General features: G+C 44.4%; 1 protein-coding gene, 1 non-coding gene and 1 pseudogene across 2 annotated transcripts in view; 2 read left to right on the top strand and 1 right to left on the bottom strand.

Annotated features, from left to right (window-relative positions):
* LOC124779497 (maternal embryonic leucine zipper kinase-like) overlaps window positions 1-27,314 on the bottom strand; it is a 421,515-nt gene that overhangs the window by 16,569 nt on the left and 377,632 nt on the right. The window lies entirely within an intron of this gene.
* Window positions 2,722-2,796, top strand: Trnat-cgu. The gene has a single exon. It is a non-coding gene; the product is annotated as a tRNA-Thr (tRNA).
* LOC124722556 lies at window positions 7,043-7,160 on the top strand (annotated as a pseudogene).

Genomic DNA, 27,314 nt, shown 5'->3' with positions numbered 1-27,314 from the left:
TCAACACCACAGTATCACCGACTGTGTGTTAACCAACAGAAGGGGGGGACCACAATGACGGCCTAAATTACTCTATGCGCGCCCTAATCTCTCCAATATTGTTATAACGATTCCAAGGCGAAATATTCGACCGAAACTGAATAATTATTGTCGCACACTGTTCCTCGAACACAAATTTTCCCAAGAGGGTACCACAAATGCTACACTGCATTTCTTTCAAAGAATCCCTCAAGGACCCTGATCATACCTGTTTCACCGATCTAATCATTGAATTCTTTCCATTTCTGCTACTGTATCCTTTTTGACGCCGACTCCAAATGCTAGAAAATTACTCCATATCATCGCACTATAGTTAACTTGTATTTCCTTTAACAGATGCACTCCGGTTTCCTAGCAACTTTCGAAGACCTCTATGTCTCCCTTCGCCTTTCCTAATACTGATTCTGGATGTTGATCGCGCTTCAGATACGTTATTAATAAGCTCCTAAATATTTATAAACGATTTGACGAGCTGAAGGTCACAATCAATCTTTTAGTCTCTTTGTAGTAGATATTATCTTTCTTTATCTACATTTAAAGAGAGCTGTCATACGCTACACCACGTAACAGTTGTTTATGTATATAGAGGGCAATAGAGATTCTACTACGTTTCCTGGAGGCACACTCAATATTACTTTCGTTTTTGTGGCACATTCACCGTCTAGCATAACGTACTGGCTTCTGTTTTCTGCTGCTAATGATGCGCGAGAGGGTGACAGGGACAGGGGAGGGGGGGGGGGGGGGGACCGCCAGTTAAGCCGTCGTCCTCACATGGGACGTGCAAGCGTTCGTGGACGTATAGTTGGCAGCTCTGTGACGTCACTACATGAGATTTCACGTTTCAGAGCACTCCCAACCGCGAAAAACTGAATCACACAAATCATACTTTTGCTTGTAGATTAATGCAAGATCGCTTTCTACATCACAAGCATAAACTGGGAGACGCCAAACTGGATTACGTCGTTTGCGGCTGAAGGCCGTATTTGATGGTTAAGTTACGTGCCATTCATATATATTGTTTCAGAGCACTGGCCCCTTTATGATGCCTCCAAAACGCATAATTATTGGTACGATTTCTTATAATAAAATTACGTAAACGACATATTGATTGTTTTCGTACTGTAACTTGCGTACTATGGAAGTACGCCATTTCTAGACGACGGTGCAGTGAAGATCATTAAGAATGTATCGCTTTCGGAACTATTTGTTATAATAAACTGTCACTTTATGACACATCGGCGACTAAAGCCTTCAAGACATCGAAAGATCGACGACATAGCTTCATTTAGTACATGACAACGGTAGTGCAGTGGATTACGGCGAGAACTTAGTGAACTGAAAGGTTGTCGATTCACATCCTGCTATCTGCAAATACCTTTTTATTCACCTTCACGTCTCCTAAAATAAATGGGATGTTCTTATTACTTTAATAGAAGCGTGTTCTGCAGCATGTGACGATGTGTGTGGAAAATTTGCGCTCTCTGTTACAAGTGAGTCTGTTCGATTTTGTGAATATGGAACAATGAATTGCGATAATGTTGTCTACGTCACTAGCTAATTCCTCGCTAGTAAATGTAGTGTATACTATAGACAGAACAACATGGCTGGCATGTGTACGACGGAACAAATTTGCGTATTTTTCGTAATCAAAATGTGCGCTTTGTGCGCCGAATGTAGCGGACACTACCGCTGCAGAGCACGGCGGACGCAAATAACGTAGGTGAGCACGTTCTGTGTGACGTACCAGCTCGTTTCTGAGCGTGCACTAACCATGACGGAAACAACGTTTGAGGTGTTTCACGTTCCGTGTGAGGTCGGCTTACGGCGGAGGGAGGCTTCGGCAGTAGTGACACACAACAGGCATAGCGCGGGCCTTCTCCCTCTCCAGTCGCACCTGCGGCCACAATTATACTCGCGTCATATTTTAAGAGGCGCTATTTGCGCGCCGACAGGGGAACCAGAGCCGAGAGCCGGTCCACCGCGGGCAACGAAAGTGGCCAGCAAATTGGCCACATACACACACACACACACACACACACACACACACACACACACACACACACACACACACTCGCGGCCCATCGCCACGTCCCGTATCAACAACACGGTGCCAGATGCACTAGACTTCGGTTGCGTTTGCACCGAACCAACATGGTTAGGCCGGAAATGGCTCTGCGTGCTTGTCAACCGGTATCTGAAGTGAACATGGAACGGCCCTTTACTCTGATGCGGCGTGCTTGCTGTCATGTTCACTCGCAGACTGTCTCCACATCCCACAGCTCTCCCTTCATCTAGACATCTCTATTCTAGGGAACAGTGTGAAGTGCTTGGCACATGTTACTGTTCATTAAACCATATATTAAGCTTTCTTGTCGTTTCCTTCGCAAGATGGAGCGTGTGAACAATGACTGCTTTCAAGCCTCTGGGGGATGTTTCCAGAATGAATGTCCGGCACACAGTTTTAATTTGCCAGGAAGTTTCATATCAGCGCACACTCCGCTGCAGAGTGAAAATCTCACTCTGGAAACATCCCCCAGGCTGTGGCTAAGCCATGTCTCCGCAATATCCTTTCTTTCAGGAGTGCTAGTTCTGCAAGGTTCGAAGGAGAGCTTCTGTAAAGTTTGGAAGGTAGAAGACGAGGTACTGGCAGAAGTAAAGCTATGAGGACGGGGCGTGAGTCGTGTTTGGGTAGCTCAGTTGGTAGAGCACTTGCCCGCGTATGGCAAAGGTCCCGAGTTCGAGTCTCGGCCCGGCACACAGCTTTAATTTGCCAGGAAGTTTCAGGGCACTACTAATTTTGTTTCCAAATATTACGGATTTGTTTTTCCTACACATCCGCTTAATTTACATTTTTGTATATCTGGAGTTAGCTGCCATTCGTCACACCTACCAGAAATGTTGTCCAAGTCATTTTGTATCCCCCCTACAGTCAACTCAACTTCGCTCCCTTACCGTGCACCACAGCATAATCAAGAAACAACCGCAGATTAGTTGTCCGCCTTGTCCCACAGGTCATTTATGAATATAGCAGATATACTTGTGCTGGCGACTCATTTTCATTTGCCACCTACGTAAGGAGGAAAATAAAGATTAACTAATAGTCGTCTCTTCTGGTAGCAATCGCTGGGAAAGAACGCAAGGCAAAAGCGCCCTCGCATTTTGTACAAGATTTTGTTCAACATGGTGGAGCTATAGTGAAAGCCTACATTGTACGAATATAGTGGAGAGTTGACAAAAAACTCATTATTGCCTATTTCATTTCAAGTACAACCCTTTTAATGATATGCCTTTTCAAGTTTCTAGAAAAAGCAGAAACGAAGTGTGAAGATGCAGATTTGGAAACTGAAGCTCTGACATTTTGAGTGAAGAAGGTAAGATTTTTTAAAAAAAAATATTATGTACCCTTACAATTTTTACGTCCCATGAACTTCAGCACTATTCCAGTGTAGACAAAGTAGTGGTTTTCAGTATCCCACCAATGAACCTTAGCCTGTGATCTGCTTTAGTTACGACTTAGGCTGTGTGTTCGACCGCTTCATATCTCTTCATGTTATTACTGCTAAATATTTGTGCCATGTTACTGACTAGCTATGTGTCATTTATCCTTTGGTCAAAGGCTCCTGCGCTCCTATGTTCCGCGAGAACCATCCATTCTTTGAATTTATCCTCTCTGACAAAAGTAATACATACTCGATATCTAAGTGTATGTTGGTGAGGATGTTAGCCCACTGAAATTCCCCGTAGACGACTCTTTCATCTGCGATTGTAACTGGTGGTATTCGTCAAGTCAATGTATAACATGGACAGCAGCAGTCCCTGGCCTACAATGGATATTACTTCAGTAACTCTAGATATCACTTTATACTAATTAATGTGCTGTCGCAAAGCGGTTAGACATTCCACAGAAATACTTTCTTTAGTTGTCGGTGCGACACAGAATCAAAACCCAGTTCCCTGTATTCCTGTCAATGTATTACGCCTACATCTACATCTATGCTCAGCAAGCACCTTACGGTGTGTGGCAGTGGGTACTTTATATACTACTGTCACTTTGCCCCTCCCTTTCCCGTAGCAGTCGCCAACAGTGCGCGGAAGGGACGATTGTACAAGGCTCCGTCAGAGCTTGAATCTCTCAAATCTTGCTGGCATGGCCTTTTCGCGAAACAAGTTTTGCAAGTTGGTATTTTTGAAAACTACTTCGACTTCCATTGTGAAGTTTATTTTGTCCGATGTAGGTAAGGACAAAACAGGTTATCTTGTGGTGTTCTGCTACGAACAGACGTGAGTGACATGGGACTACTTTTGTGGATCAACTCTACTTCCATTTTCTTCAAAAAAAAAAAAAAAAAAAAAAATTGGTTCAAATGGCTCTGAGCACTATGGGACTTAACTTCTGAGGTCATCAGTCCCCTAGAACTTACAACTACATAAACCTAACTAACCTAAAGACATCACACACATCCATGCCCGAGGCAGGATTCGAACCTGCGACCGTAGCGGTCGCGCGGTTCCCGACTGTAGCGCCTAGAACCGCCCGGCCACACTGACCGGCTCCTTTTTCTTCGCCGGCCGCCGCGGGCGAGCGGTTCTAGGCGCTTCAGTCCGGAACCTCGATGCTGCTACGGTCGCAGGTGCGAATCCTGACTCGGGCATGGATGTGAGTGATGTCCTTAGGTTAGTTAGGTTTAATTAGTTCTGAGTCTAGGGGACTGATGACCTCAGATGTTAAGACCCATAGTGCTCAGAGCCTTTTTCTTCGTTGGATGAGTGTGACCTGTACTCTTTACCGACATATTTAAAAAAAAAGTGGACTAACATTTACATAACATCATAGTATATACTTGTATTAAACTAGTAATAAAGTACGAGAGCTAATAAGAACGTGAATGTTAGGTAGAAAAATTCGGAAGTGTCAAGACGGGAACCACTGCCCCAACTAACAACTCTATTGAGGTCAGTGACGCTACTCATTACGCTAAACCAACACCTCAGTCTGTGAATCTAATCATACTATTTTACGGCTTGCTGGAAACCTTAATCGTAGATATGTTACTAACTGAGATTTAACTATAACAAATTATACCAAGAACAATGCGGTTTGGGTGGAACTCTGTACTGAAGGGAGACGGCGTGCATGTGACGTAGGTGGCGTTGTGCCATCTCATTGGTCATCGCTCAGACGCACGCTCAAAGTATCTGACATGCCAGTTATTGCCCTGCACGTTCAGAAAGACTCCCGAACGTGCTATTCCACGCTATGACGTCAGAAACTCGGCACGCTCAACGTTCGGATGCACGGTCTGTGCGGCTTTAGGAGGAAGGCAGACCGTGGTCGAAGAGATCGCCCAGTACGTAAACTTGCGCGCCCTCGGCACAAGCGGGAAACAGGCGCGCAGCAAAGGTGCGCGCGGTTCACGCTGGGAACAAGGAACAGTTTGACCACATTAATCTACATCTACATCCATACTCCGCAAGCCAGCTGACGGTGCGTGGCGGAGTGTACTTTGAGTACCTCTATCGGTTCTCCCTTCTATTCCGGTCTCGTACTGTTCGTGGAAAGAAGGATTGTCGGTATGCCTCTGTGTGGGCTCTAATCTCTCTGATTTTATCCTCATGGTCTCTTCGCGAGATATACGTAGGAGGGAGCAATATACTGCTTGACTCTTCGGTGAAGGTATGTTCTCGAAACTTCAACAAAAGCCCGTACCGAGCTACTGAGCGTCTCTCCTGCAGAGTCTTCCACTGGAGTTTATTATCTCCGTAACGCTTTCGCTATTACTAAATGACCCTGTAACGAAGCGCGCTGCTCTTCGTTGGATCTTTTCTATCTCTTCTATCAACCCTATCTGCTACGGATTCCACACTGCTGAGCAGTATTCAAGCAGTGGGCGAACAAGCATAATCCTCGGTCGCGCCACATACACAGTTTCCAAATGCTCCTCACGCGTGTCAAGTCAAAACTGTTCGTAAAAAGCGACAGAAACACATTTTGTTCCCACGCTTCGTCAGCGAACGTAACAGGAGGAAAGCTCGATACACGGTACCACAAGTAATACCCAGTATGACGCTCTTCACAGTGATCCACAAAGTGCAGTTATACGCAGCGGTTGGGCCCCGACAGCGCCCTGCTTCAGGTACCAGGAGGTTTATAAACAAGGCGCCTTCCACGTCAGTCCCGCCGCCTGTACACGCCGGCAGGTTGTCCGGTAAGCGCGCCACAAAAAGGGCTATTAGTATTAGCAGCAGCCGGATGTGGTCAGGGCAGGGCAGAGCGGCTCTGCGCAGCCACCTGTGCCGCGGCCAGACCCAAACTGGATTTACAGCGTCGGAGCGCCCGAGGACCCGCCAACGCGCTGCTTCCTTTTTCAATCCACGCACTACGTATTCTGCAAGCGCGAGACATTTTGCGGTACAGCAACACGTGACACTGCAACCGGACACTGCCGCAGATCTGTAGCGTTCGCGATCAGCGCCGTTTCCCGACTTTCTCGCAGTCCAACATGTATGTGGTGTCCCGTTGGCGTCGTAACGACAGTGAAGTCACAGAGACTGCCACTGCAGTACTGAGAAGATGCCAGCGCTCTGAAGCTCAAGCAGTGCTAGGAGTATGGCTTCATTTCGCTCTAAAAGTTCTCCGTACTTTCACGAGGAGAACACGGCAAGCGCCGCAACCTCATATCCCGGAAACTTCGCTCTGTGGAGGAGGAGCCAAAATAATCGAACACATGTCTCCGCTTATCCTGAAATACACGGCCGTTTCCGAGAAAATGACTGTCAAAATTTTCGTCGTAATTTACATCCATTTTACGGCCCACAAGCTCAGCCTAACTGAAGACGTAGTGGCTAGCATCGCGACCTCTCGGTTACTACAGGAATGTTTATTGCCAAGTTAGGGGATACATGGACGTTACATTAATTGTAAACTTACATCTGGATTTCACAAAAAGTATCATACATTTATTAATCGAATGTATGACATTTTCAGTGGTCACACTCTCTCTAGGGCAACGGCCTTGCCGCAGTGGATACACCGGTTCCCGTGAGATCACCGAAGTTAAGCGCTGTCGGGCGTGGTCGGCACTTGGATGGGTGACCATTCAGCCCGCCATGGGCTGTTGCCATTTTTCGAGGTGCACTCACCCTCGTGATGCCAATTGAGGAGCTACTCGACGGAATAGTAGCGGCTGCGGTCAAAAAACACATGTCATAAAGAAAGCGTGTAAGCCGTCTGAAGATGAATCACAACGATTCAAAACCGGTAACGGTAGCCTTTGAATAAAGGAACTGAAAGTAAATTTGTGGCTGGTCGCTGTTCTAACACCATCAACATTTGTCTTCAAACAACAGCCGCGGTCTCCATCATGTCATCATACGACAAAATTGCAGCAAGAATACCATCTTACGACCGGGAGAGCGGTGTGCTGACGCCACGCCCCTCCTATCCGCATCCTCCACCAAGGATGACACGGCGGTCGGATGGTCCCGGTAGGCCAATCGTGGCCTGAAGACGGAGTGCACACACTCTTTAAATTCTCATATTCTTACACTTCAGTATCATAAAATTCTTGTATTTTGTTCTTACGTTTATTCCTCAGGAAGGTTTGGTGTATTCCCTTCGATATTACCGATCCTAGAAATATAAAAATTTCCGAACACCATGAGAATCGCGCAAAGCCAGGTTTGCCACAGCGATATTTCTCCGTATCAATCTCACTCGGGAAAGAAACGTCGTTGACACTGCTGAAGATTGCACGCGGTGGCAATAATTTCGCGGCAAACCACGCATAACGGATCATTTTTCCACAAACTGGCGCTTGCAGCTGATTATGAATCAATATACACTAAAGGAGTTTCACTGGAAACAATATCAGTTTTTTTTGTCTCATTCACGAGGCACACAATTAGCAGACGAATGACAATGCTATTTCAATATACATTGGAAAACATTCGTGCAGTAATTTTCTACTAACATGGGTAGATCTATGAAAAACAAAAATAATAATACGGTTTCGAACACGAGGCCGCAACGCTAGCCACTGTGCCACCGCTTCGGTTAACCTATTTTGTTGCTAAAAGGCACATGCAATACCTCGAAAAGTTTCACCGCCGTCTTCTTAGAAACGGTCGATTATCTACGGATAAGCCAAGACACTTTTTCGCCTACTTTGACCCCTCTTCCACTGAGCGAAGTTTCCGGGAAATCGGTTTATGGCACTTGCCGTTTTCTCCTCGTAAGCACAACTCAATCGGCGGAAGTCAAATTTTTGGCATGTCAAATTCATATTTTACGGCGACGACAATAAATTTTTGGGAAACATTCCGATACAGATAATTACAGGGAAAAAGTCCGTTGCAACGATAACCTGGGAAACATTACCCGTTGCACACTAATTTTAAGAAACGCAGAAAGTAAATGTAATAAAGCATTAAACACAGGGTGCGAATTAGAGTTTATGCGGTTCTTAGCATAAGCGCATTGAGCCGTTACTCCTCGTACTGTGTCGCTTACTGCGTGGCATAATGCAAGATATTGGCAAACAACTGTTACTTTTTTAAAGTTTCCTTCAAAGTCGCTGGAACATATGATCCAGAGTTGCTTAATCATGTAGTGAGTCAGAAACTGTAGTTCACATAATCTATATATTCCCGACATGGTATCATGATTGTGTAGTTGTCTGCAATAGTTTGGACCCTAAATAAACTTTTAAACGCCAAGATCCTTGTAAAGTGTTTACTAGATTTAGACAACCGATTTCGTCAAGACCATATTGCCTTCTTCGGATCTTATGCTTTATAACATTGCATAATCTTTTTCCTGAGAATGAGAAAGGTGACAATATAGTGTAGATGAAACCGGCTATCTAAATGTAATAAATGCTTTACTAGCGACTTTTTCGTTTGAAGTTTCTTCAGAGGTCACGTAATGGTCAGCTCTACCAGGCGAGTTTGGGGTTCAGAACTTGAAAACATTCGGTTGGAACGATAGTATTTACACCGTCCGGAAACAACAGCGAGCCCACGGCACCGTCAACCACATCCAGCCCCTTATGCAGAAATGGAATTACCGACGGTGAATGCTGTTGGGCGAAACGTACTTCCTGGACAATTCCTAGCTTCACAGTCAAAATGCTTCAAAATGGCTCTAAGCACTTAACATCTGAGGTCATCAGTCCCCTAGACTTAGAACTACTTAAACCTAACTAACCTAAGGACAGCACATACATCCATGCCCGAGGCAGGATTCGAACCTGCGACCGTAGCGGTCGCGCGGTTCCGGACTGAAGCGCCTAGAACCGCACGGTCACATCAGCTGGCCAGATAGAAAGTGCAACTGCCACAATAGTGGTTTTTGTACGATTGTGGTAATCGTTCCCGAAACCGATTGTGAGCACCGGAAGTAGTCTCAGATGTAATGAATAACTTCAAAACGGAGGGCTGAAGTTGTGAAACGCAGCGGTCTGTTAACATAGGCTGTACAGCCCAGCAACGGATAAATTTATTGTCTGGCGTCGATCCCGTTTTCCGAGTCCACGCATTAAGGGCTGTGGCCCGTCCTAGATTAATAATGAATTAATTTGTGTTGCCATTTCAGTCGCCACATGTCACTGCACCTTCAAAAGGCAGGACAGAGTCGTGAATACCACGAGCCTGCAATTGATGTAACCTTCAGTGTGTTCTTTTCTGTACTTTAAGAGTTTGCGTCATGTGTATCTTGCAGAATCTGTCCAGAATTTGGAAAGCGTGTGTGTTCGAAGCCCCAAAAAGTCCACATCCCAGCTGATGCGTTTGCCAGGAGCAGCGACGACCATCAGGACTGTGCACCGTTTCCAACAGGGTCTGGGTCTGGGGTTACCAGACGTCAGCGTTTACGCGGACATGTCCTCATTTTCGACGTGAAACGTAGCGTCCGCATACATTTTTGCGATTTCTGTTTACGTCCGCATTTTTTGGTTTTGGGAATGAAGATCTTTTGATTTTTGTTTTCATGTCGTATCTTCAACAATTTATGTACGTTTTACTACATTCATTGAATTGCATCATTTGTTATTAGCTTAAATTCGATCTGTTACACTCACAAAATCGAAAATATCGATTTGTGGTGCATACAAATTATGTATCTTTTACCTTCGAGATAGCTGCTTCGACCATAGGTAGTATCTATGGTCAAAGCATAGCTGTGATTGTCTACGTGCTGTTTGTTTTTGAGAGACACACGTGTTTTTAGCGAACTTGTTGATCATTCAGCTGCATCTTTACTTTCCGTATTCATCTTATTGGGTAAGTTTCGTGAATTTCAAAATATAGCTTATGGCACAGAATTATAGTTAACTTTTGTAAGTGAAGACTTTTTCATAGATTAGCTGAACAATGCGTTTTTAAAATTCTTTGTTTAACTTTTGTTTAAGATCATTTCTCATCATGCCAAAGAGGAAGTGTGCATTTACGGATAAACTCCGAGAAAAATACCCGAGCTTTCGTCCTGGAAGAGTTGAATGGGAAGCAGAACGTATGGTTTGTTGCCCAGGGAGCTATGTATCTATAGCAAACCACGGCACCAGCGATCTGGAAGTGCACATGAAAACAGAAAAACATATGAAGTGTATGAAGGCTTTCACGACCGGATGACATATTTTCTGGTAAACCTCCCGGGATGTAAGGTCGTGGTCCATGAAACTCTTCAGCTCCTAACGTTTCGTCCAGAGCTCTGGACGAAACGTTAGGAGCTGAAGAGTTTCATGGACCACGACCTTACATCCCGGGAGGTTTACCACAAGACATATGAAGTGTGTTAGAGGTGCAAGTTCGTCAGGTGAAGTGAGTAATTTTTTTACAAAACCCTGTGCTGAACTGGGCACCAAAGTAAGTGCTGCTGAAGAAACTCTTGCTTACCATACTGTGGTTTCACCACACCAGTTACAAATCTATGGACTGCACCAGCGGACTATCGAGAGAAATTTTTCATGACTCGTCCCTATCATCAAAAATCTCGTGTGGACGTACCAAAACTGAAGCAATAGTGAATTCAGTTCAAGCACCTCATTCACTACAATGCATCACGAAAGATCTGGAGTGCATTCCTTTTGTTCGTGTCTCGACAGATGCTAGCAACCGTGGGAATATTAAAATGATCACTATTATAGTTCATTACTTTGATCAAAGGAATGGAGGACTGCAAATTAAACTTCCAAATATAGAAAGTAGACCAAATGAAACTGCAGAAACTATTTCAACATATATCACTGATAGGCTTAACAAGTTTAAAATTAAGGACAAATGTGTGGCGTTTGGTGCTGATAATTGAAACACAATGTTTGGTGGCATTAAAAGAGGTGATGGAAATAACGTATTTGCTAATCTAAAGAGGGTACTTAACAAGGTATTGGTTGGAGTGGGATGTTCTGCTCACGTTCTTAATAACTGCATTCAGCACGGAACTGACCTCATTGAAATTGACTTACAAGGATTAATAATGAAAATATATAATCATTTTTCGATATGCACTGTCCGTGTACAGTCACTAAAGAAATTTTATGATTTTGTCGAAATAGAGTACTAACAACTTCTCAGCCATAGCAAGACTCGATGGGTGTCACTATTTCCAGCCATTCAGAAACTTACAGAGATGTTTCCCGCACTGAAATTCTTCGTTCTGTCACAAAACAAACCTCCAACAGTCCTAAAGAATTTTTTATGGACCCTATCAATGAGTTATATCTATGGCATATTCAATCTTTCGTTGGCATTTTTCATAATTATATTAGTATCTTAGAAAAGGAAGAAAACTCCCTTATGGATGTCATGAATGTACTGTATTCTGCAGCACAGAAAAGATGAAAATTTTATATCTTTGAGTGTGAAAGAAAGATTGTTTCAAATGGAAAATGATGGTTATGCTTCGAAGGTGTAGGATTTTAAGTGCCATGTTGGTACCCTCTATGAAGGATGTTTGGAGTACCTGAATATGTGGATGGAACCATTTTGTGAATTTTCTTGTTTTAAGTGGCTCAGTTTTCCGGATATATCGTGGTCTTACGTGCAAGAATGAATCAAATTTTTGTTGAATATATATATTAAAACTGACGATGAAAAGTGCTTTGATCAGTTTTCCAGTTTAAAAAAATTCATAGCCACATATGGGCCGCTTCTGATTTTCCATCATAAGAAGTGGTGCAAGTATGTTGAGTCGTGTAGCAGTGAGGGACAGTTTAGCGAGTTAATTAAAATTGCACAATTCTTCTTCGCGTTGCCAGCCCATAATGATTGTGTGGAGAGGTTGTTCTCCTTAAAAGAGGCACAGTGGACAAAGGAGAGAAATAGACCCACTATTGACACGGTAAAGGGGATTGCAATGGTGAAATTTAATTTTAGAAATTTGAATTGCAAGAACTTTTTTAAATATTTGTGTCAAGAAAAGCAACTTTTAAAAAAGATGCAGTCAGATGAAAAATACATAGGTGTGTGTAATGTTTTTATTATTTTTTCTTATGTTACAAATTTAAGACATAGAAAGTGTCCTCTTTTTGGCATTCCGAAATCTGGTAACCCTATCTAGGTCGGCACTCATCCCGTCGCGCGTCACACAGTATACTACCCTGCACGCTCTCTTCGCCAAAAGAAAAAAAATTAAAAGAAATTGGGACTCCGTACAGTACCCACCGCCGTGTACTGTACTAGATGACGGTGCAGCCTCGCTCTAGATACCACCTGCAACAGAACCCAGCCAGCGCGCACACGCCAGACAACAGACAACAGCGCGTGTAGCGGCGCAGTAGCGTGACGTTTTAATGACGGCTCCAACGACAAACGAGCGCGCTTGTCTTCTCCTTCCGGCGAGTAATTATAAAAGGCACACTTCTTACCAGACTCCGCTATGAGCGAGTAGTCACATGTCGCGCAGAGGTCCTCACGCAGTCACTTCGCGGCAGTAACAATAGTCACCTTCCCGCAGCATAACATCAAATGGACGACAACGTCATATAGCAGTAATGACTGAGTTGGAACTATATCCACGTCGAAACTGTAAATGCTGAAACGGTTACACTAGATGTTTGTAGAGTTCTCCAAACGTAGTCATCAACCTTGAAAGGAAGGGAGAGTAAGATCTAACGTCGTAGACGAAGGAACAGAAATTCGCCGTTTCCTTTTCAAAAAAGACATACGCCCATTAGCGATAAGTAGTTTAGGGAAACCACAGAAAAATCTGAATCAGAAAGGCTAGACGGGCTCTACATCGCCGTCGCCCAGAATGTGAGTACTATTATCCCCCGCCTCCCTCCCCCCCCCCCCTCCTCCTCACCCATGTCAAATCCTGTCGCAAAGTATCAAGCTTCAAGAACTGGAAAGATGTAAGGGGATTGCAATGGTGAAATTTAATTTTAGAAATTTGAATTGCAAGAACTTTTTTAAATATTTGTGTCAAGAAAAGCAACTTTTAAAAAAGATGCAGTCAGATGAAAAATACATAGGTGTGTGTAATGTTTTTATTATTTTTTCTTATGTTACAAATTTAAGACATAGAAAGTGTCCTCTTTTTGGCATTCCGAAATCTGGTAACCCTATCTAGGTCGGCACTCATCCCGTCGCGCGTCACACAGTATACTACCCTGCACGCTCTCTTCGCCAAAAGAAAAAAAATTAAAAGAAATTGGGACTCCGTACAGTACCCACCGCCGTGTACTGTACTAGATGACGGTGCAGCCTCGCTCTAGATACCACCTGCAACAGAACCCAGCCAGCGCGCACACGCCAGACAACAGACAACAGCGCGTGTAGCGGCGCAGTAGCGTGACGTTTTAATGACGGCTCCAACGACAAACGAGCGCGCTTGTCTTCTCCTTCCGGCGAGTAATTATAAAAGGCACACTTCTTACCAGACTCCGCTATGAGCGAGTAGTCACATGTCGCGCAGAGGTCCTCACGCAGTCACTTCGCGGCAGTAACAATAGTCACCTTCCCGCAGCATAACATCAAATGGACGACAACGTCATATAGCAGTAATGACTGAGTTGGAACTATATCCACGTCGAAACTGTAAATGCTGAAACGGTTACACTAGATGTTTGTAGAGTTCTCCAAACGTAGTCATCAACCTTGAAAGGAAGGGAGAGTAAGATCTAACGTCGTAGACGAAGGAACAGAAATTCGCCGTTTCCTTTTCAAAAAAGACATACGCCCATTAGCGATAAGTAGTTTAGGGAAACCACAGAAAAATCTGAATCAGAAAGGCTAGACGGGCTCTACATCGCCGTCGCCCAGAATGTGAGTACTATTATCCCCCGCCTCCCTCCCCCCCCCCCTCCTCCTCACCCATGTCAAATCCTGTCGCAAAGTATCAAGCTTCAAGAACTGGAAAGATGTTACTACACTTGCGAAACCAATCAATGCCTTACGAGAAACGGCCACACAATGGAAACCACCGATGACGACGATCTTCTGCATACTGGATGGTAGACACTCGAAAGTGGATCACCAGGCTTCCGTCTACGAAAAAATCGAGCTCAACGGTCGTGAATGATCAGCAGCACTCGAAAATAACTTCATTTATGTACATAAGCCCCGCAACGTAATAGAAGGGCCGATTAAAAAGTTTCCGTATGAAGGCCGTGCTGCCAAGAGTTGGTATGCTAATCATGCCAAATCGCAGTGAGCGCTGAGGCAATCAGCACACCGACACAATAGGTTGAAGATACCCATTTGGTCTAATACCATGTCTGTTCCGTGAAGAAGTCCGTAACCGTCAGCTGAACATCCTCATCCGCAAGGATTCGTCGACCCTTCACGGGCATTTTTCAAGGGGCTGATGGGGAGGTATCATGGCTATAGGGCGGATGCTCGAAGGGCCTCCCTTTTGGGTTGGCGTAACTTCTGCGTTGCGAAACAGGGACGTGCGTTATCATGAAGCAGCGGTACCCTTTGGCGCATCATTCCACAAGGGTGATTTTCGACAGACATGCTGAGCCCATACACATTCTTCATTCTCCGATGGATGTCTGCAGGTGTTTGTCCTTCGGCAACCAAAAAAAGAATGACAGAGCGCTGGTCCTACAGGGTGGCGCACGAAATGTGTTACCAATTGTTTCTTTCACACTTTACGACGCACATTAGATATCCCGCTGGGATCTCTACAGCAGTACCAGCAGAGCTTGGAAAAACAAATGAGTTACGAAATGAATGTAATTCACGATACTGCCGCTAGGAGACTAGTAAGCAGCAATGGCTGACAATGGAAGACTGACGCCACAGCAACGATCGACAATTGTGTTACTTTTTCATGAAACGAAAAGCCTTGTTGTGACTCAGAGGCGTTTTCGACAACAGTTTAACACACGATGGGTCCCTTGCAAGAAGACCATCCACAGGTGGTACAGGAAGGAACAGTACTGGAAGCGAAGCGACCTCGGCCTAGGCCTGTTTGTTCGCCGGAGAATATTGAAGCGGTACGAGTTGCTGTACAGAGAAGTCCCGGGAAATCGTGTAGAAACTCATCAGTGCAACTGGGAATATCCAGACGCTCCGTTCAACACATTCTTAAAAGTGACCTCCATATGAACCCATACAAGATGACCTGTGCACAGAAGCTCACTGAAGAACACAAGCAGAAGAGATTACTGTTTCCTCAGTGGGCGGAGGATAGGGAAGAAACTCTCAACAACGTTTAGTTTTCAGACGAGGCGCATTTTCATTTAGACGGTGTGGTTAACAAACAAAATGTACCCTTTTGGGCCACTGAAAACCCACATGTGTTTCATGAACGACAACATTATGCTCCGAGGATTACAGCGTGGGCATCAATTTCCAGTCACGGACTTATTGGACCCTTTTTCTTTGAAGAAACTGAACAGCGAGCTTTATTTGAGCATGCTTCGCAATAGCTTCCTGCTACTGCCTTGCCCTTCAACAAGCAGTAGTTCATGGAAGATGGAGCAAGGCCACATACTGCAAACAGTGTGTTGGAGTTTTACACGAGCATTTCGACACGCGGATCATTTCACTCAGGTTTACAGGCCGCTTCAATGACGGACACAGTTGGCCCCCCAATAGTCCAGACCTCAATCCATGTGACTTTTTTCTTTGGGGATACCTAAAGGCAAAAAATTTTCCCGTAACGTCCACATGATTTAATGGAGCTCAGAAGACTTATTCTTCAAGCTTGCAGTGAAATTACGGAAGACATGTGCCGCAGGGTAATCACTAACTTCAGTGTTCGTTTGAAGGAAGTTAGGAAGCGAAATGGTGGACATATTGAGCATGTGCTGAGTTAGAACAAATCTCCATGGACGGCTCTTCATTGTAGTATGTGTTCCTTTCAGATTGTATTGACAATAAAGTTTATATTCAAAAACCAAGTGGTAACATTTCGTGCGCCACCCTGTATTTGGACGCATTTGGTAATGACGCCGACATAGTTCACGTTTCCGCATTTACCGAACGCACGTCGGAAAGACATAAATGTCACACTAATCCCTTGCCTACAAGTCGGTGGTTATATACGCGCATCGGAGTCGCAGTACGTTGCATACAGCTGCAGCAACGCCCGCAAACAGAAACGTTTTCATCGCCCGTTATACTTTCCGACATATCGCACAATATTTTATTACGATCCGTTGCAGGCGTCTGAAGAGGAAAGCCATTGCTACCGGGCGCAGTGGCCAAGTGGTCTGTCTCAGGCCTTCGTTCAGATCACAGTCACCTCTGTGAGCGCGACCGCTCGAACCACACTTTCTGCAAACTTTTTACTGTACAACAAGAGAGTAGAAACTGTCGTGAAATTTTTATATTATCATTTCAAATAATATAAGTTTTATTATGAGAAAGGAAAAAATTAACAGCGTATGTGTCCACGTACTTTGATGCCACGTGCTTGATCATCTGCAGGTAAGCCCCTACAAGGCGTCGAACTGTATTCATCACACAAACAGGGTAATAGAGAAACCATCTTTATCTTCTGCACAAGGCACACTAAGCGTGAGCCACTGTCTTGTATGCATTTATTTCCTGCCCATTGTGTGATGGCAAGGAAACCTAGTTTACGTGTCTGAAATACTTGGCTTCGCGACTTATCTCGACTTACGTGTACGGTAACAAAGTCAAAGTAACAAGAACAATTTTGTATTCCAGAAATGAAGTGGTAGAGGGACCTCCAGACCAGATGAGAGGAAACGCAGACGCCAACAGACTGTAAGTAATTACTTATTCACATAAAAAAGGCCGACGTGAACTATCTGATAATCTAAAAATAACAAAACTGTATCCTTCTGGATCTCACTGAAAACGCCAAAGAGGAAAAAACAGGTGAAACGCGTCTGGGAAAAATAAATTACAGTTCCAGTACGAAAACGCCGTTTTATTTGCAAAACAAATCCTGCTTCGCCGTTCTATGCAAGGTCCTTATACCGTGTATGTGCTTTGCTGTTGTCTTCCTGCGACTTGTGTTGAAATCTGCGTATCTGTAGATGAGTGTGATGACAGCGTGAAGAGCTTAGCGTTTAGTTTGTGTTGTTATGGGACAAGGGAGGTTAAGCCCGATGCCGGTATAAACCGGACTCCTCCCCAATAGCATTAGGAGAGCCGGAGGGCTGAATGTCCCCATCCGACGCATGAATAACCATCGTCACATGCTCTCACTTCATGAGACACTCTGAAGTGTTTTGGCATTTAATCCGAGACAATGGCACAAAGGCTGCATTCAGAAACTTTACGCCACCACTTCTCTTCCCTTCCTGTCTAAATACTGGCAGTGAAAATCTTCTACCACCAGAATTCGAACCCGCTTATTTCCGTGTCGAACGCCATCGCACGTGTGTTCGTCAGCAATCCCCGCTATGGAGGCTGGTAGGGTAAGGTAAGGTGGTAATGTTTATTCTGAAACAGTTGATAATGAACAAGATTACAATGGGGGAAAGGAGCAAGGGTTTAGAAGAAAATACACGAAAAGAGCGGAAAATGAAAGGGGGAGACAATGGGTGGGGAGAAAAGGTGTGAAAGGAAATATGGGAAACTGCCGACGCAACGATGATCACTCGTCTTCTGAGGCTAGCGAACAATGCAAATTCTACAGATTTGTGCTGCCCGTGTTGTTGCTAACGTCACTACGAATTTTTTTCAGGAATTCTATAAATGAAGTTCTCTTTCCTTGAAATTACAGTCTGACAGGCGCCAACAACTGTTACCACAAGCACCATTGCCTCGTATGTCCGCACAGGAGATTCATTTATAGACTTGCAACAGAGTATGACTACCAGAATTCCCTCTAATGCGTGTGCGAATACAACACATCCGACGCAACATCGAAGGGAAAGAAATGCTAATTTCTGGAGAATGAGGAAACAATTTATAACTATGATAACCCACAAGGATGGCAGGAATATATAATTTCAATAAATTAACGGAAATATTAATTTGGAACGCGGTACTCGAATACACAATTTTCTTTATTCTTTAAAGTTTGTTGCTCTTTGACGAAGTTCATTGTAGCCCATTCGACTGGAAAAAAATTTGACGAAGGAACCGGTCGCAGTTTAACTCAAGAAAGCAGTCTCGCATTCACCCGAAATGATTAGCCGAAAAACGAAAAAAGGCTCAATCGCGAGATGCGCTCTGCTTCGTAAGGTTCTCAATATTTCATACCTTTTCAAAATGTAAAAACCAGATACATAACATTAGCTCATGGCAGTTAGTTACGGTAGAAGATATAAACATTTATCTCACCCACGAAAAAAATTAAAACTTATCGTTCTGTCGATGTTTATGTAATTGGCACCGGAGAACTAGCTGAGAGCATGGTACGGAAGACCGTGTCGAAGGAATCGTACAGGCGTTTGCCGAAAGTTTTGGGCGACCGCGGACAACGCGTATAAGAAAGACCACGCGGTTGAAGCCCCGGTCCTCTGGAATAAACAATCCCGTTCCTTCATGGGTGCGCCACAACGCTCGGTTTACTCCAAGTGATGTTGGCGTTTCCGACGGACATTCGCCACTTCTGAGCAGTCACTTCATCTGTTAGCGCCACTACGTTATCAGGCTCTACAATGGCTGCGAACAACGTACATGCGAAGAAAGAACTTATGCTCTGCCTATAATCTTAATGGAATATGCACCCCCCCCCCCCCTCTCTCTCTCTCTCACTCTCTCTCCGTCCGAACAGCCCTTGGAAGGACCAACGGTACCGACCGGCCGCCGTGTCATCCTCACACCACAGACGTCTCTGGATGCGGATATGGAGGGGCATGTGGTCAGCACACCGCTCTCCTGGCCGTATGTCAGTTTCCGAGAGCGGAGCAGCTACTTCTCAATCAAGTAGCTCCTCAGTAGTTTGCGTCACAAGGACAGAGTGCACCCCGCTTGCCAGACCGGAGGGTCTGCGCTTAACTTCGGTGATGTGACGAGAACCGGTGTTACCACTGCGGCAAGGCCGCTGACAGACGGGATGGCCGGGAGCGGATGTGAACCATCGTCCTCCCGATTGCGAGTCCAGTGTGCTAGCCACTGCGCCACCTCGCTTGGTACGATTCACCTACATAATATAAAACCGAAACAAGTGACCAATTGGAATTTCATTTATTAAATTTACACGACTGGTTCTCCATCTTCAAGCACCATGTCCGGTTTGGCCTGTAACTGGCCGCCACTGTTACCATGTTTATGTAGTTCTCACTAAAATACGAAACAAAGTTAATGTTTCATATGTTTCACTATGTACATCAAAGTAGCAAGTTAGCAGCGACCACAAGGACACCAACCCAGATGTTGTAGACAATATGTACCTAAGGAATGTATAAGATTAAGAGTGATTTGCGGAGTATCTGTGTAGGTGTAGATCGAAACTTGTGCAATATTAAGAAAGCAAGATGTGGATCGCTATGCTGCTCACATTATCAGGAAACATGGGAAACCAGGAGGGAAGAATAACAGCCGGCCGTTGTGGCTGAGCGGTTCTAGGCGCTTCAGTCTGGAACCGCGCGACCGCTACGGTCGCAGGTTCGAATCCTGCCTCGGGCATGGATGTGTGTGATGTCCTTAAGTTAGTTAGGTTTAAGTAGTTCTACGTTCTAGGAGACTGATGACCTCAGATGTTAAGTGGAGGAGGATATTAGTGTCTAACGTCCCGTCGACGACGATGACCTCAGATGTTAAGTCCCATAGTGCTCAGAGCCATTTGAACCATTTTCAAGAATAAAAATTGAAGGTCAAGAGAGAAGTGCTATGATTAAAAGGGCGCACGGCAGGGTTGCGGCGTTTCTTATCTACTACACAGACTTCGTAACAAATTAACAACGTAAGAAATAAAAGGAATGTCAGGTGTGAGATAAAATTTCAGAATGTCTTCAGTGAAAGTGAGGAAGAATTCAGGAGCTGGTGAATGAAATTAACAGTCTACTCACCGCAAAATATGGACTGACAGTAAATCAAAGGTAGATGAAAGTATTGACGACTAGCAGAACTACGATTAACGATCAACTTATCAAAATTGCGGACCACACAGTAGACGAAATTGAAGGAATTTTGCTACATTTAACACACCTGACAAAGTATGGAAGACATAAGAAAGTATACGACCAATCCGAAAGAGGGCATTCCTCGCTAACAGATGTCTACTGGTAACAAATACATGTGCCAATCTGAGGAAGAAATTTCTGAGAACGTATGTCCGGAGCGTTGTATGGAAGTGAATCATCTACTGTGAGAAAGCTGGAAAGGAAGAGAATCGAAGCGTTTGAGATGGAGTATTAGAGAAGGATGCTGAAAATTAAGTGGACTAATAAGAAATACGGTGGTTCTGCGAAGAAACAACGATGAAGTGACTACGTGGTGAACACTAAATGCAAAAAGGGAGCAGAATGATAGGGCATGTCTTAAGTCAACAAATATCGAGGACAGAAGCTGTAGGAGAAGGTGCAGTTTTGAATATATACAATGAATAATTGTGAACGTTTACTGTTGGTGCAACTCTGAGACGAAGTAGTTGGCACAGAAGTGGAAAATGAAATGAAATGATGGTATGGCGTTGTTGGCCAGGAGGCCCCATATGGGGCAGTTCGGCCGCCCTATTACAAGTTCTTTTTAGTTGACGCCACTTCGGCGAATTGCGAGCCAACGATGATGATGAAATGATGATGAATGACACACAACACCCAGTCATCACGAGGCAGAGAAAATCCCTGACCCCGCCGGGAATAGAAACCGGGACCCCGTGCGCGGGAAGCGAGAACGCTACGGCAAGACCACGAGCTGCGGACACACAAGTGGAAATCGTGGCAGACAGCATGAAACAAATCACATGACTGGCGACATTAAACACCGTTCTCATATACAGGGTAGCAATGAAGTCCAGGAAACATTTCCAAAAAATGTATAGGGTAATGACTAACGTAACATAATAAATGATCTAGAACGTGGAAGGAAAAATCTCAGGATTTTTTACGTTGTATTCGGAAGCTAGTAAGGAGAACCGACAATATGGGTGCCACCGACCATATTTTCTGAAAATAGCGGGGAACCAGCCAGACTAAGCATACTGTGTGCTAGAATTTGTCCATCGGTAGTTAAGAGTGCAAGGAGTTCTCCGTGTCGAGTTTCACAAGACACTGCTAGTTTACAACAGCGTAGTACAGTTGTTCAAGAAATTTCTGGTGATGTGGTTGGTTGTGCGATGACAAACGTCCACCACGTCGATCGGTAGTGTCAGAACAGACAACGCAGGCCGATTGGCCGAGCGGTTCTAGGCGCTTCAGTCCGGAACCGCGCTGCTGCTACGGTCGCAGGTTCGAATCCTGCCTCGGGCATGGATGTGTGCGATGTCCTTGGGTCAGTTAGGTTTAAGTAGTTCCAAGTCTAGGTGACTGATGACCTCAGATGTTAAGTCCCGTAGTGCTCAGAGCAATTTGAACCATATTGAGAACAGGCAGTGAACAGTGTGAGGAACAGACTTCGCAAAGTCCCACAAATTCTACCTGTCGAGCTGGTGCAGAATTAAACAGCCCTCAGTCACCAGCGTACAAGATTACCAGAAAGCCACGTCGCTGAACAGGCCGTGCTGCGGCCGTTGATCTGGCGCTACTTGAGTGACCAACACGGTCGCCGCGCTCGGTGTCTTGTGAGGTTACTTCAAGATTATGTTTATGTTCCACCTCTACCACAGAACCTCGGAGAGTTGTGACACCGAGTCGCAGCTGCTGTTCCTAGCATCACTCCTGGTACGCTAGGTCGGACATGGGTAGAATTGGTTTACCGATTAGGTGGGTTCTGTCTTACTAAAAGCGGACACACACAACATATATAAACACTGTAAAAAGCTTTAACAGAGTGTCTTTCACATACTGTATCATCACGTTGTTCATGACCACTTTACAGTTTTTTTTTTAAATGTTTCATAGACTTTATAATTACCCTGCATATTTTTTTTACATTATAATAGTAATCATGTAGATTAAAACTGAGGAAACTGCAAAAAGGTCGGAATTTAAGGAGATGGGACCTGGATAAACTGAAAGAACCAGAGGTTGTACAGAGTTTCAGGGAGAGTATAAGGAAATAATTGACAGGAATGGGGGAAAGAAATACAGCAGAAGAAGAATGGGTGGCTTTGAAGAATGAAATAATGAAGGCAGCAGAGGATCAAGTAGGTAAAAAGACGAGGGCTAGTAGAAACCTTTGGGTAACAGAAGAAATATTGCATTTAATTGATGAAAGGAGAAAATATAAAAATGCAGTAAATGAAGCAGGCAAAAAGGAATACAAACGTCTCAAAAATGATATCGACAGGAAGAGCAAAATGGCTAAGCAGGGATGGCTAGAGGACAAAGGATGTAGAGGCTTATCTCACTAGGGGTAAGATAGATACTGCCTACAGGAAAATTAAAGAGGCCTTTGGAGAAAAGAGAACCACTTGCATGAATATCAAGAGCTCAGATGGCAACCCTGTTCTAAGCAAAGAAGGGAAAGCAGAAAGGTGGAAGGAGTATATAGAGGGTTTATACAAGGGCGATGTGCTTTAGGACAATATTATAGAAATGAGAGAGAATGTAGCTGAAGATGAGGAAGAGATATGATACTACGTGAAGAGTTTGATAGAGCACTGAAAGACCTGAGTCGAAACAAGGCCCCGGGAGTAGACAACATTCCATTAGAGCTACTGACAGCCTTGGGAGAGCCAGTCATGACAAAACTCTATCATCTGGTGAGCAAGACACTGCTAGTTTACAACAGCGTAGTACAGTTGTTCAAGAAATTTCTGGTGATGTGGTTGGTTGTGCGATGACAAACGTCCACCACGTCGATCGGTAGTGTCAGAACAGACAACGCCGGCCGATTGGCCGAGCGGTTCTAGGCGAAATAGCCTCAGCCATCAAAAAGAATATAATAATTCCAATCCCAAAGAAAGCAGGTGTTGACAGATGTGAAAATCACCGAACTATCAGTTTAATAAGTCACGGCTGCAAAATACTAATGCGATTTCTTTACAGACGAATGGAAAAACTGGTAGAAGCCGACCTCGGGGAAGATCAGTTTGGATTCCGTAGAAATATTGGAACACGTGAGGCAATACTGACCCTACGACTTATCTTAGAAAATAGATTAAGGAAAGGCAAACCTACGTTTCTATCATTTGTAGACATAGAGAAAGCTTTTTACAATGTTGACTGGAATACTCTCTTTCAAATTCTGAAGGTGGCAGGGGTAAAATACACGGTGCGAAAGGTTATTTACAATTTGTACAGAAACCAGATGGCAGTTATAAGAGTCGAGGGACATGAAAGGGAGGCAGTGGTTGGGAAGGGAGTGAGACAGGGTTGTAGCCTATCCCCAATGTTATTCAATCTGTATATTGAGCAAGCAATAAAGGAAACAAAAGAAAAGTTCTGAGCAGGTATTAAAATCCATGGAGAAGAAATAAAAACTTTGAGGTTCGCCGATGACATTGTAATTCTGTCAGAGACACCAAAGGACTTGGAAGAGCAGTTGAACGGAATGGACAGTGTCTTGAAACGAGAGTATAAGATGAACATCAACAAAAGCAAAACGAGGATAATGGAATGTAGTCGAATTAAGTCGGGTGATGCTGAGGGAAGTAGATTAGGAAATGAGAGAGTTAAAGTAGTAAGGGAGTTTTGCTATCTGGGGAGCAAAATAACTGATGATGGTCGAAGTAGAGAGGATATGAAATGTAGACTGGCAATGGCAAGGAAAGCGTTTCTGAAGAAGAGAAATTTGTTAACATCGAGTATAGATTTAAGTGTCAGGAAGTCGTTTCTGAAAGTATTTGTGTGGAGTGTAGCGACGTATGGAAGTGAAACATGTGCGATAACTAGTTTGGACAAGAAGAGAATAGAAGCGTTCGAAATGTGGTGCTACAGAAGAATGCTGAAGATTAGATGGGTAGATCACACAACTAATGAGGGGGTATTGAATAGAATTGGGGAGAAGAGGAGCTTGTGGCACAACTTGACTAGAAGAAGGGATCGGTTGGTAGGACATGTTCTGAGACATCGAGGGATCACCAATTTAGTATTGGAGGGCAGCGTGGAGGGTAAAAATCGTAGAGGGAGACCAAGAGATGAATACACTAAGCAAATTCAGAAGGATGTAGGCTGCAGTAGGTACTGGGAGATGAAGAAGCTTGCACAGGATAAGAGTAGTATGGAGAGCTGCATCAAACCAGTCTCAGGACAGAAGACCACCACAACAACAGTAATCATATCCTGCCTGCTTTTAATATTGTCTACATGTATTGCCGTAATATAAGACGCTTTCACCTGGTTATCGCTGAACACGCAAAAGTAGTAACAATTTCATATATGACATTGTAGTAATGGGCCAAACTAATGGGCCAAACTGAGAAGAGTAACAGTACACCGTGTAACTGTCGCTTACCGAATGTTCAGCGGGCCTCTCCAAGGCACACATTAGGGCAGACAGTCCGCCAGCTCCCCCTGTGTGTTAGCGAGTGGACGTGGTGTGTGAGCCTACGGGAGCGCCCGCAGGTGAGCCCGGCTAACCTGCGGCTGGGCAGACGCCGGGACCCGCGCCAGCGGAGCCGACTGTACCGAGATGCGCCCTTACAAGCCGCCGCGCGCGGCTAATAACTCGCCGGGAAAAACTAAACACGGCCGCTCACTCTCACTCTCGCTTTCCGGCGTAAACCACACAGAAGAAGTGAATGACGGGCGAGCAGCAAATTACGCGCCCAGGAGGCGGCACAGCTGGCCGGCGCGACGCGACGCGACGCGACGCCACAGCTCGGCGCCACATTCGCGGCGGGCTGGCGAGCGCGGGCCCACCGCGACCGACGACTCTGCCGTGCGGAATCGGCGAAACTGTCCTCGCGACAAGACGGGTTTCGTGCTTCCGCCACTATTCAGTACGACCGGTGTGGTTACACGTTCGTCGTCATTATGCAGTCTCCGTTTTCGACAGTGCATTTGTCTTGTACAAGGACTGTTGTAATGTTGTTCCATTAATTTGTTCTGAAAGCGGTGCTGATACTCAAGACAATAAAAGCGGGTTAAAAGCTGTCAGCTATCTGGGGAAGTCAACCTTGCATTACTGAGCAACTGTTTCACCGGGTATCCAGTCTAGTTTACCAAATTGCCAACCAGACTAACATTAATTATCATCTTTTAATAGTCATCTTACGACAACCGGTGATTATATATATAGAATTTAAATAAAAAGAAATAAATCAGTTTATATTTAGACATTTATCTTAATATTAATCATTGTACCGTTAAAATTTCAGCATATTAAACTTGATTCATAACTAAACTGGTGGCGGCTTATTTAGGATTGTGAAAATGTGAGTTTGTAATCTTACGGAACACATCACATATAGAGCCAAGATTGGGAGACTGCATACAACACTGCATTCATAAAATAACACACGAAGAACGTTGAAGCATGTGCAAGAGGAAATTAACCACAACCAACCGATTCAATTTTCGCCCAAAGAAGCTACGCTCGTAGCGTAATCCTGTCCGTCATGAAATTACCACACACTGGTATACTAAATTCATACTAACTCTCTGTGAAATCTTCCTGAAAAAAATAGCTGAGGGCTACTTTGATGATTACATTACATGCTTCACATGGTCAACTTGGTTTACACAAAGAGTGTAACTCCACTATAATTTTGATAATTAAAATAAATTACATCGAAACACAAAATACAAAAGAAAAACCTCGAACTGGTTAGTATCGTCTTACTATTAACCTGATGGGTCAAACAATTGTATAAGCACGTGGTACTGGTCTCACAAAGTACACCCCACGTGGGTTGAACATAAAGAAAAGTTGCTATATTGAAAAATATTGTCAAGACGGGACGTTATAATCTCACGCACATTCGCATTTAAGATTGATGATCTACTCACAAGGTAGTGACAAAGTAACTACTGGAAGATATTCTGAACTTCACACTCGAATTACACTGCGTTGCAATTTAAGATAACATTAGATATTTTAGAGCTAAACCTGAAATAAAGGTGATTAAATTTTCAGTTAGGTTGAACTTAAGAAATCCATTGTCCTACGGACTTAATAGACACGCGCTTAGCCGGAGATCTTACCACTTCAGACGCTCGCCACGGACAGACTGCCGTGGGCCCCCTACCGAGGGTGCTTCACAGAAACAAACGGAAGTGACCAGAGAGGCAGCTTCCTATACCAACATGACAAGGGACAGACAGGACCATACTAAGAATGGAAACCTCTCTGCTTTTAGAAAGCGTAGCTACCTGTTCCGACGTTGGTCCTACTGTTCTCTAGCAGACAGGCTTGTCTGCTACCATCAAGCATGCAAGTAGAAATACATTTGCTCATTCATCCTCTCACACAGACGGGAACGGGGATGACAGTATCTTATCATCTACAGTATATGAAAGAAAGCGCATGTAGGTTCGTATGAGACTGTGTGACGTGAATTACATATAAACTGTGTTTTAAAGTGTAGTAGTGTGACAGATCGTTCTTGTTTATGTGTAAAAGTAACACGTTCCACTGTTCAGTCTCCTCCCAGATAGAGTCAGAAACACCACAGTAAATTTAGAAGAGGAATTTATGCCGTAAATGACAACAGATTTAAGAAATTAACGTGAAAGGAATCCAACAGAGACCTTTCACTGTCCTGATGCTCTACTGCGAAAATATTTTTGACAGAGTACTGAACGACGTAGACCGAAACGGGCCACGTGCACTAGATGACGCTTCCTCGTTGCCAAGCTTGTGTCGCGTCAGAGGGTCGCCAGTTCGAGCACCTGCTTTAAGTAAACAATGTCCAAACT

Source organism: Schistocerca piceifrons, chromosome 1, assembly GCF_021461385.2.
Source record: "Schistocerca piceifrons isolate TAMUIC-IGC-003096 chromosome 1, iqSchPice1.1, whole genome shotgun sequence".
NCBI lineage: Eukaryota > Metazoa > Arthropoda > Insecta > Orthoptera > Acrididae > Schistocerca > Schistocerca piceifrons.
Note: the sequence above shows the minus strand (reverse complement) of the source record. Positions and strands in the feature narration are given on the sequence as shown.